Below are 12,687 nucleotides of genomic sequence, written 5' to 3'. Positions count from 1 at the left end.
TCAGAATGACGGCGAACCACTTTGAGAAACTTAGCCGAGCTGTGATGTATTGAATGGCTTCCACCAATAAAGCAAAACCCAATGACTCACTGGGTGGGATTTCAGTTTACTGCATGGCTGTAAAACCGATGGTCCAAACTGGCTGATGCTTATTAGAAATCACATGACTTTAATTTCCATATTTGATCTGAAAAGCCAGGAAAAGTTCAGCAGTCAGATCGCATCTTTACAGAGAGGGCAACAGAGTCAATGGATGGAATATTGTACACTACATTAATAATCAGAGATTGGAACTATTTCAGGTTGCTTTAAAAGGTAAGAAGAATCAGCTGTAGAATGATCAAAGCTACGGCAATCTGCTGTGGAATAATGCTAATGTTAACTGGATGAAGTGAACTGTTTGAATAGAGTGATCTCATAGTTGCCAGTCACTTGACCACTGGCACTACCCTCTTAAATAGAGAGAGGGTAAGTGAGCAATCATCTGGGCACCTCTGGGTCTACCTTTATGAAGGTTGGTGTGACAGACCAAATCAGATGGTCCATAGCTGAGGATGGCTTGGCAGGCCCCACTTACAGAGGTAAGTGTTATCCCTGCAGGACAATGATTGAAGGCACCTCCGTCATGACGCCCTTTTGGAAGAGGTCTTCATTTCTGTTCAGGTGTTCCAGGCCACTCCTTGTGGAGGGGGTGGTCCTCCTCAGGGTGACCTGTGGTAATTTTCTACTGCCAAGTATGTAGCTGCTGCCTTTGATAGCTGCCTCAAGTGATTGGCCAACAGATCCAAAACCCATCCTTTCAACATTTCCTCCTGGAACCACTTTCAAAGCCATCTTTGCAAGTCCAGGAATAATGAATCAGGTCAATGACCTCTCATCAAAGCAGAAAGAATTTAGCAACTCTTTATTACAACATTTTGCTAACTGTTAAAGATGTAACTTCTTTCTGTTCTGATAAGAGATGATGGCTTAGACTTCAGGGTAGTGATGACAGTGAAACTGTCAGTGAGACTGTCAATGCTCCTGAGTGGATCTCTCAGAGAAAGAATTGTAACAATTTTAACTCTTTGGACACTTTCTCGATTTAAATCAGCTTTACCATGCGATTTCTTGGAAATTACACCCAGCAGTTTAATGTGTGCGATGGTTCTCTATTGTATGACTGGAAATCAAGTGGTTTTGAAGAACAACACTAGCAAAGCTTTTAAAGAGATAAAAGATAAGGGTCATTGTTTCAATCATTATATAAAAAACTGTTTGATAAGACTAGGCGCTTTTATGCTAATTGTTGCTAGCGACCCTCTCTCTAGGTTGAGAGCCCTGTTCTACAGAAACAGGAATCAATGTAAATAAGACACCACAGGGATTGCAAGGTGCTCCTCTGAAAAGAGAGAAATCCTGTTCTCAATAGAAGTCCTTTGGAAACAAAATCTGTATTAATCTGATAAAAGCTGAAGGGGTGGACTGTGACCAGTCTCTAATGAATCAAATCTAAGTTTGACGGAATCAGGACTGGAGATTTATCAAAAATCTATAGATCAACTTTGTTATCGGTGGATCCCATAAATACGAGAGCTCAGCACATTTAATCCTTTGTTTCTAAACTTCTGGTATACAGGGAGGGCTGTTTTTATTCCCTTTAGCCCATAAGCTCGACGGATGGCTTATGGGGTGTGTGTGTGTGTGTTGTTTTAGTGGGAACATAGTTTTAATTCTGGATCATAGCTTAAGGTTAGCTAGAGTTTTCCACTTGCCTCAAGAATAAGTTTTATTTATAATAATTATTTCATTTATTCTGACTGATCATACAAAAGAAAAGCAATTTAGTAATTGAAGTTAGAGTAATTATGTAACTGGTCGAGTAGTGAGGCTTGATTATGCATAAACTCCTCATAGTCGGAATACCTGACTGACAGGAATTTCTGGAGTCTACCAGTGTGGAGAATAACACAGAAATAACACTCCTCAGAAAGAGCTGCTGTCGACATACCCAAAGGGCACTCAATGGGCATTCAATTGAAGTAATAAATATTCTACTCTCATACTTTTGGTCTTCGTCGAATCCCTACAATGTGGAAACAGGCCATTAGGCCCAACAAGTCCATTCTGACCCTCCAAGGAGTAACCCACCCAGACCCATTCCCCTAATACTCTACATTACCCCTGACTAATGCACCTAACGTACATACACCTGAACACTATGGGCAATTTAGCATGGCCAATTCACCTGGCCTGCACATCTTTGGACTATGGGAGGAAACCAGAGCACCTGAGGAAACCCATGCAGAGAATGTGCAAACTCCACACAGAGAGTCACCCAGCATCAAACCCATGTCCCTCGTGCCATGAGGTAGCAGCGTGAACCACTGAGCCACCGTGCCATGCTTCTTGAAAAGACTCTTGAATAAGATGCACCTTGTTCAATAAATTATGACTGGGTGTTTAATATTAAATTTATAAATAGCATTAAATAATACTACAAGCTCTGAGAAGTTCACTTTATGTTTGTGGAATGTTGGAATTCTCCAGAGTGAAAACAGATGCATAATTTTCAAATTACTACATCTATTTTAGAGCTTGTTTATCTTTGTATTAGCTTCTGAATTCAATAACAATCATTTCTTTCACTTTCTGAAAACTTAAGTTCGAAGAGAATAATATGTTGTTTTCTTTCATTTACTGTTTTTTTGTGTGTGAATTTCTCAATGTGATTGGCTGTTTACCACTTGATGACATCACTGCTGCTGCACAACAAGAGATCCCTTTGGCTTGGCACCAGGTATAAACTATCATTGGAAAAGGGAGAGACCCCACTGCAGAGATTACTCAATCATTTTGGATGAGTCAACAGGACAATAGCTTTACCACAAACAACAGAATCTAGCTTTACATGATGCTACCTGATCACTTGGGTTTTTCCAGCATTTTCTGTTTCCATTTCAGACTTTCAGCATCTGCAGGTTTTTTTTTATTTTCTCGTTTATAGTCCCTCTGTCCAAATACGCATTCTCTTCCAAACTATTATAGGGATCTTTGATTTAGGAGCCAGTTGGGTTTTACAATGGCTGTTCTGCGTCACTGCTTGAGAATGAATTTATTCCCCAGTGTGCGGTAGCCTTTGGCTGCAGTGTGGATTGTGACTGGAGTGTTTGAAAATACATAGTATATTGATTCGAGTCTGATTGGGTAAGTGTACATAAACTGTTTGAATACCCCTCAATCACAGCTAATTGTCTTGAGTTCCAACACTAACTACTGTAAGCTGTACCCTTCCATCATAAACAGTTTTGTCTTTAAAAATAAGACACTGGGAAGTAGACATGATGATTCTGTCCTTAAAATCACCATCTCACAATAGAATCAATTTCCCAATATGGCAAAATTGAGAATTGCAGATGCTGGAGATTAGAGTCAAGATTAGAGTGGTGCTGGAAAAGCACAGCAGGTCAGGCAGCATCTGAGGAGCAGGAAAATCTACGTTTCGGGCAGGAGCCCTTCATCCTCGGATGCTGCCTGACCTGCTGTGCTTTTCCAGCACCACTCTAATCTTGACTCTAATCTCCCAATATGCCCTACAGAACACAATTTGTTGACGCTGCTTCTTTTACTTATGGCTTATTGCTGGATCATCAATAAAACTTTAGATCTTACAGCATTTTTGCATTTGCTTTTAGTTTCCTGCATGTAGATATAACTTGTGCTGTGTAGATCATACTCACAGCTCACATGTGTTTCTTTTTTTTCCTTTTCTGCAGCTTCCTCCAGGCCTCCACTCTGATCTACTGATGCAGCAGATTGAGGAGCTATTCTGCAAAGGTACTTTAGATCACTTGCACAAATTCTGTCTTCAATTTGCTTTCAATAAGTTTCACCAACATCTATATAATTTCTGCATCAACTGTTTAAACCAGTGAATTGTTTTCACTGATTTTAAATCAGTCTCTTTCCATGACTTTCCTGATGTCCTAAGTCATTCCAACAATGACCAGGTTCCTGTCTCTAACCAGCTCCTCTTCACGATGAATGTTCAATCTCTTTACACCTCAATGCCCTGCCAAAATAGTCTGTTTCTTCCCCTTCCACCAACACACTCCTCTGCCAGGCTGAGCTGGTTCTCACTTTGAACGATTTCTCCTTTAACTCATCTCACTTTCTCCAACTAAACGTTGTTGCTATGGGTACCTGCACGGGTTCCAGTTATGTCGCTGTTGTGAAGTACATGGGCAGATCCATGATTACGATCCTACTCATGTTCCAGTGCTGTACCAGAGCAACTTTCTCCTTCTTGTCCAGAACTAGCAAACTTTATTAACATTGCTTCCAATTTCGATCCTTCGCTCAATTCGCATCGAGCATCTTCAACACTTCCTTTCCCTTCCTTGACGTTTCTGTCTCTATTTCTGGATTTAGGTTCTAGAACATAGAACATAGAACATAGAACATAGAACAATACAGCACAGAACAGGCCCTTCGGCCCACGATGTTGTGCCGAACTTCTATCCTAGATTAAGCACCCATCCATGTACCTATCCAAATGCCGCTTAAAGGTCGCCAATGAATCTGACTCTACCACTCCCACGGGCAGCGCATTCCATGCCCCCACCACTCTCTGGGTGAAGAACCCACCCCTGACATCTCCCCTATACCTTCCACCCTTCACCTTAAATTTATGTCCCCTTGTAACACTCTGTTGTACCCGGGGAAAAAGTTTCTGACTGTCTACTCTATCTATTCCTCTGATCATCTTATAAACCTCTATCAAGTCACCCCTCATCCTTCGCCGTTCCAACGAGAAAAGGCCGAGAACTCTCAACCTATCCTCGTACGACCTACTCTCCATTCCAGGCAACATCCTGGTAAATCTTCTCTGCACCCTCTCCAAAGCTTCCACATCTTTCCTAAAGTGAGGCGACCAGAACTGCACACAGTACTCCAAATGTGGCCTAACCAAAGTCCTGTACAGCTGCAACATCACCTCACGACTCTTGAATTCAATCCCTCTGCTAATGAACGATAATACTCCATAGGCCTTCTTACAAACTCTATCCACCTGAGTGGCAACCTTCAAAGATCTATGTACATAGACCCCAAGATCCCTCTGTTCCTCCACCTGACCAAGAACCCTACCATTAACCCTGTATTCCGCATTCTTATTTGTTCTTCCAAAATGGACAACTTCACACTTGGCAGGGTTGAACTCCATCTGCCACTCCTCAGCCCAGCTCTGCATCCTATCTAAGTCCCTCTGCAGCCGACAACAGCCCTCCTCACTGTCCACAACTCCACCTATCTTTGTATCATCTGCAAATTTACTGACCCACCCTTCGACTCCCTCATCTAAGTCATTAATAAAAATTACAAACAGCAGAGGACCCAGAACTGATCCCTGCGGAACTCCACTTGTAACTGGACTCCATGCTGAATATTTACCATCTACTACCACTCTCTGACTTCGACCGGTTAGCCAGTTTTCTATCCAATTGGCCAAATTTCCCTCTATCCCATGCCTCCTGACTTTCCGCATAAGCCTACCATGGGGAACCTTATCAAATGCCTTACTAAAATCCATGTACACTACATCCACTGCTCTACCCTCATCCACATGCTTGGTCACCTCCTCGAAGAATTCAATAAGACTTGTAAGGCAAGACCTACCCTTCACAAATCCGTGCTGGCTGTCCCTAATCAAGCAGTGCCGTTCCAGATACTCGTAAATCCTATCCCTCAGTACCCTTTCCATTACTTTGCCTACCACAGAAGTAAGACTAACTGGCCTGTAATTCCCGGGGTTATCCCTATTCCCTTTTTTGAACAGGGGCACAACATTCGCTACTCTCCAGTCCCCTGGTACCACCCCCGTTGCCAGTGAAGACGAGAAGATCATTGCCAACGGTACTGCAATTTCCTCTCTTGCTTCCCACATAATCCTAGGATATATCCCGTCAGGCCCGGGGGACTTGTCTATCCTCAAGTTGTTCAAAATGTCCAACACATCTTCCTTCCTAACAGATATCTCTTCTAGCTTATCAGTCCGTTTCACACTCTCCTCTTCAACAATACAGTCCCTCTCGTTCGTAAATACTGAAGAGAAGTACTTGTTCAAGACCTCTCCTATCTCTTCCGACTCAATACACAGTCTCCCACCACTGTCCTTGATCGGACCTACCCTCGTTCTCGTCATTCTCAGGTTTCTCACATACGCATAGAATGCCTTGGGGTTATCCTTGATCCTATCCGCCAGGGATTTTTCATGCCCTCTCTTAGCTCTCCTAATCCCTTTCTTCAGGTCCCTTCTGGCTATCCTGTATCCCTCCACTGCTCTGTCTGAACCTTGTTTCCTCAACCTTATGTAAGCCTCCTTCTTCCTCTTTACTAGACATTCAACCTCCCTCGTCAACCAAGGCTCCCTCACACGACCATTTCTTTCCTGCCTGATCGGTACATACATATCAAGGACACGTCGTATCTGCTCCTTGAAAAAGTCCCACATTTCCACCACATCGTTCCCTGACAGCCTATGCTCCCAACGTATGCTCCTCAAATCCTGTCTTACAGCATCGTAATTTCCCTTCCCCCAATTGTAGAAACTTCCTTGTTGTGCGCACCTATCTCTCTCCATAACCAAGGTGAAAGTCACAGAATTGTGGTCGCCATCACCAAAATGTTCACCCACTAACAAGCCCACCACTTGTCCCGGTTCGTTACCGAGTACCAAATCCAATATGGCCTCCCCTCTGGTTGGACAATCTACATACTGCGTTAGAAAAGCTTCCTGGACACACTGCACAAACACCGCCCCATCCAATCTACTTGATCTAAAGAGCTTCCAATCAATATTTGGGAAGTTGAAGTCGCCCATGACTACGACCCTGTGGCTTCTGCACCTTTCCAAAATCTGTTTCCCAATCTGTTTCTCCACATCTCTGCTGCTATTGGGGGGCCTATAATAAACACCCAACAAGGTGACTGCACCTTTCCTATTTCTGACTTCAGCCCATACTACCTCCAGAGGCAGATCCCCCTCAAACTTCCTTTCTGCAGCCGTTATACCATTTCTAATTAGCAATGCCACCCCCCCTCCTTTTTTACCACCCTCCCTAATCTTACTGAAACATCTGTACCCAGGAACCTCCAACAGCCATTCCTGTCCCTCATCTATCCATGTTTCCGTGATGGCTACAACATCGTAGTCCCAGGTACCGATCCATGCCTTAAGTTCACCCACCTTATTTCTGATACTCCTTGCATTGAAGTATACGCACTTGAGCCCATCTCTGTGTCTGTAAGTAGTCCCTGTCAGTGCTACCTTCTCCACAGCCTCCCTACAGTCTTGGACATCCTGACACACAGCTAGCTTACTTGCTGGACTACAAGTCCGGATCCCATCCCCCTGCCAAATTAGTTTAAACCCCCCCGAAGAGTGCTAGCAAACCTACCCCCCAGGATATTGGTGCCCTTCTGGTTCAGGTGCAACCCGTCCTGTTTATACAGGTCCCACCTTCCCCAGAATGCAGTCCAATTGTCCAAATATCTGAAGCCCTCCCTCCTACACCATCCTTGCAGCCACGTGTTCAACTGCACTCTCTCCCTATTCTTTGCCTCTCTGTCACGTGGCACCGGCAACAACCCAGAGATGACGACTCTGTCTGTCCTAGCTTTTAGCTTCCAGCCTAACTCCTTGAGCTCTTGAATGACCTCCCCGCCCCTCTTCCTACCTATGTCGTTGGTGCCAATGTGTACCACGACTTCTGGCTGCACACCCTCCCCCTTAAGGATTCTGAAGACACGGTCCGAGACGTCTCGGACCCTAGCACCCGGGAGGCAACAAACCATCCGAGAGTCTTGCCCATGTCCACAGAACCGCCTGTCCGTCCCTCTAACTAGAGAGTCCCCTATAACTAGCGCTCTCTTCTTCTCCCCCTTTCCCTTCTGAATCTCAGAGCCACAGACCCCTTCACTGCAGCTTACACCTGCAAGGCTGTCCCCCCCAACAGTTTCCAAAGCTGCATACTTATTTTTTAGGGGAACGACTACAGGGGAACCCTGCACTGCCTGTTTCTTCCCCTTCCCACCTCTAACTGTTACCCAGCTACCTCTGTTCTCTGGCGTAACTATGTCCCTGTAGCTTCTATCGATCACCCTCTCAGCCTCTCGAATAATCCTCAGCTCATCCAGTTCCAGTTCCAGTTCCCTAACTCGTTCGGTGAGGATCAGGATCTGACTGCATTTCCTGCACACGAAGTCGGCAGGAGTATCGGTGGTCACCCCTACCTCAAACATCCTGCAGGAGGAACATTCCACCGCCTGTGCTGCCATGACTGTACACTGTCTCCAAAAACAAGAACACTGAGTCAATAACCTGTGGACTTTAAAGTTAGGTTAGAGGAGGAGGGTGGGAGGGAGGCCCTACGGGAGTAGGACCTGGGGTTTAGAACACACCCACTCAAATACTAATCACTTGCCTTCCCGCCCAGCTATGCGCTCCAACCTCACTTCCGCTGCCCGCTACAGGTAAGTAATTTTGAAACAAACTGTCTTACCTTAGCTGTAGTCTCCCGGGTTCGTTTTTCCTCGGCCGCTGCTCCCACTCAAATGACTCTATAAGTATGCATTATAAGTCCTCAAATGCCCACAGCTACCTCCAATACACTGCTCACACGTAGCATCCTGTAGAGACTTTGGTCCATTCTCCCAGTTTCTCCAGCTTCATGTGCACATTTTCCAATGAAGTATCCTCCTCCCTTCTGAAATGTCAGCCTCTTTGCTCAATGAAGGACTATTCTCCATTGTGTTTAACAGGGCCCATAACACTGGCCAACCTGTTTGTTTTCCTCTGCCCTAACTCCTTCCAACTTCCACCTAGAACCACAATAAGGTTTCTTTTGTCCTCGTTTACCTTCCTACCAACCTCCATATTGCCTCACCATAGTTCCACCATTGAATGGAGGGCTCCAAGATGGCGGCGGAGCAGGATACTTCAGGTGGAGCTTATCCGCTCTCCCATTCTTCTTCTCCTTCTTTTCATCTCTTTATTTCCTGTTAGTTTTTTCTTTATTTTTACATCTTCTCTCATGACCTGTGATGATTCCCGGCCTCCGGCAATAACTTGTGGCCTCTGACGATAACCCCAACCTCCAACAACTCTCAGTCTGGTGCACCAGCCTCCCGAGGTGGCGTGGTGACCTCCTGGCCTGGCCCAACAGTCTCCTAACTTGGTGCAGCAGTCTCCCATAGCGCCCTCCAGATGTAGTGTCGCAGCCTCCTTGCCTATTGTAACTGTCTCCCAGTGTAGCATCCTCTCGGCCCAGGGTGGCAGCCTCAGCCTGGCATGGTGGTCTTTTCACTGTATTCATTGAGTAAAAGTGACAATAAATTCTGAATCTAATTCTAAAAATGCATCAGTCCCTCTCCTCCACTCCACCTCACCATTCCAAAGGGATCATTCCTTCTGCAGTCACTTGGTCATCTCCTCCAAACACCCCAAACCTTCATTTCCTTGCTGCTGCAAGTTTCGAAGCAGTTGTTGGAGATGTTGCCTTTTATTTCATCTTTCCTCACTGTCCAAGGTCTAAAAGACTCCTTCCATGTGAAACAGCAATTTATTTGTAAATCTTTCAATTTGGTCTACTGTATTTACTGTTCACAATGCAATCTGCTGTGCAATGCGAATATCAGGTCTGGATTGTTTCAAATTGCTTTGTGGGCAGTTTTACTGGGTCTGCAAGCGTGACCACGAGATCCGAGCCATTTACGTTTCAAACATTCCTCGCCTCTTTACTCCCACATTGACATTGCTGTCATTGCAATAGGTTTCAGTGAAGCTCAGTGCACTTTATCTTCCAGTGAGGCACTTTATGTCCTTCTGAACTCACCATGAACTCTGCCCTCCATGTTACTTCTGCCTTTTTGTCACGTGCAAGTCTGAAACCTTGATGATCTTGCTTTTGGTCAGAATTCTTCATTAATCTGCGATTAGCTCTCATTCATGACCAATCCTTTGTCTCTTTGATTAACCATGATCATTTCCTTTGCCTTTTTTCCATGACATGTTGGTCATTTACTCTCTCCCACTTTACTTTATCCAAGTCCTTCTCCGAAGGTGGGTCATGGGTCACTGGACATGAAACAGTACCTCTGTTTTCTCTCCATAGATGTTGCCTGTAATTTCTAATTTTGTGTGTTCTATAACCTTCAACAGCATAAAACCTATCATATCACTTCATACCTATCACATTTTTCGCTTACTTCAGGTCTGAAGAAGAACCAAGATCTACCTTGAAACACTAACTGTTCCTCTAGCCACAGATGCTGCTGCTGGACGTTTTGAGTACTTCCAGTTGTTTATGTTTTTCTTTTAAATTTCAGATTTCCAAATTTATTTTTGGCTTATGTTTCAGAGAAGTGATTAGGTCCTGTTTTGTATTGAGCTTTGATAATAAGGCCTTTCCAAGGTCAGGAACTGTATAACTTAATGTCCATTTTACTGCAACAGTGGTATTGTTGCAAGTCAATACACAGGAAATACAGTCTTTGACCAGATGAGGGAATGATGCTTTATCACTTTTCAGGATGTCAGACATCAACTCTGGGCTTAGTCGACTTATATTAAACTTACTGTGTAACTACTAGATGTAAGATAATATTCATGTGCTGCTGCATAACTAATAATGTACCTCAATTCCTATTTCATTTACAACAGCAGTCAGCATTAACTTTCTCCACTAAAGTGATTAAAGACTTAAGAGTCAACCACGTCTGTTCAATAAATCACATCAGTTGTATGACACCTTGATCTTTTACTATAAATTCTATATCCTGTAATCCTGCCCCACTAGCTACCTGATGAAGAAGCAGCGTTCTGAAAGCTAGTGCTTCCAAATAAACCTGTTGGACTATAACCTGGTGTTGTGTGATTTTTAATTTTGTCCACCCCGCTCCAACACCGGCATCTCCACATTATTCCACCATGAGTTCATCATCCTAGGATTTTGGAAATGATGCAGAGTCATGGAGATGAAAATACCACCAATGTGTAAATTAGATTGTGGAAAACAAAATTGCTCAGAGTTTGTCAGCTTCCTTCATCTAGGTCCAGTGGAAAAACAGACTCGAGATGGCTCGAGGTAAGTCAGCTGGAGTGAATAGTTTCCTGGTATCTGATGCACCTGTGATGATGACCTTAATGGTTGTGCTACTCTGCCCTCAATTGACAGGAGATGTTGTTGACCAGAAAGGTAGAGGAATGCTGACCCATCTCTGCAATTTATCTTCCCAAACATTACCCATTTGCTGGTTCAGCCAATAAGCTCACACAATTTTCCAAGCCATCAGCATGCAGAGGTGGCTCTGAAGAATGATAGATGAGTGCATTGAAGAACAGTGATAATAATCCATCTACAGGGGATAGAGCCAGCTCCTTATTAATGGTACTATTCCTAATGCTAGGCATGACATCCCAACCTTAGTTTTGTAAAACCCAAGCCCTGCTCTTACTAGATACTATACCTGAACAACCTTCTCAGGTATACTCTGCTCATCATTCATCTTAATACTGTACTCAGAGTTAAATTCTCTTTTCTTTACACACTGCAGGCTGTGATTTGTTTTCCATGATCCAATAATCATTTTTATTTCCAGTCACGGACTCAATATCTGTGACAGAAAAAAAAAAAATAATCTCACCATATAAATGAAAGGATGCTGCTACGAAGCACCTGGCAATTGGACGATATCATGGTTTGATGAAAATATTGCCGAGTAGTGGGGAATATACCACGCTTAAATCAAATAATATTTCTAAACCAAGTATTTGGGTACTTCTATCATTGTAGCTGATGAGAGTGCAATAAATAATGTTGCAGTCATATACTCTCCAATAAATTATGTTTGGAAATCTGCATCTTTTACAAGTTTGTTAATATTTATTATTAATATTTCCATATATATATATCTCCAGTGATTCACTACTGATTACTTCCGACTGCTGCAGTCCTGGACATAAAGAAGATGTAGGAATCCTGCCAGTTTCAATGGTAAATCTCAATTTATGCGATCTCCTCATCCTTGTAATGTTATTGTGCTATGTTTTGCTATGTGAACCTGTTTTTCAGTAGCTCACAATGAGCGAACTGTCCCATGGACCAGTCAAGCAACAGCCTGACATCGTCATATTCACAAAATTGTACCTTACAGACTGTGTCCCTGACACCTTCAGCACCATCCCCCCACCCCACCCCAGATTTCCTGTCCCACCCGGACAGTGTCCCTGACACCCTCAGTACTATTCCACTCCCGGATGTCCTGTCCCACCCAGGAGAACAGAACCACCAGAGGTTGTGCACTTAAGGGTCAGTTGCCCTGGGAGTTCTCAGCTTTGACAACTTCTTGAAATCTCATGGCATCATGGACAGGTCAAACATGGATAAGGAAACTACCTACTGATTATCAAGTACTCCATTACCACACCTACCACCTCTAAACCCACCACTGTGGTGGATGAAACAATACTTGTTTATGTCGAACATCACTTGAAGGAAGCACTGAGGGTAGAAAGGGTGGAATGTGCTCTGTGTCAGGGACTTCAATGTCCATCACCAAGAATGGCTTGATAGCACCAATAATGACCTTCAATCCAGGAGATCAACCCTTGTTCAATAGAGAGTGTGGGAGGGCATGCCAGGAGCAGCA

At 43.9% G+C, this 12,687-nt stretch overlaps 1 long non-coding RNA gene across 1 annotated transcript in view; it reads left to right on the top strand.

Moving 5' to 3' along the window:
- The window catches only part of LOC140467192 (uncharacterized), a 29,696-nt gene extending 17,679 nt beyond the window's left edge, over nucleotides 1-12,017 (top strand). The window contains exons 2-3 of the long non-coding RNA XR_011955357.1: nucleotides 3,756-3,816; nucleotides 11,957-12,017. This is a non-coding gene — a long non-coding RNA (uncharacterized lncRNA). The remainder of the gene's footprint in view (nucleotides 1-3,755; nucleotides 3,817-11,956) is intronic.
- Nucleotides 12,018-12,687: the final 670 nt, after the last annotated feature.

This window comes from Chiloscyllium punctatum, chromosome 45, assembly GCF_047496795.1.
Source record: "Chiloscyllium punctatum isolate Juve2018m chromosome 45, sChiPun1.3, whole genome shotgun sequence".
Classification (NCBI taxonomy): Eukaryota; Metazoa; Chordata; class Chondrichthyes; order Orectolobiformes; family Hemiscylliidae; genus Chiloscyllium; species Chiloscyllium punctatum.
Note: the sequence above shows the minus strand (reverse complement) of the source record. Positions and strands in the feature narration are given on the sequence as shown.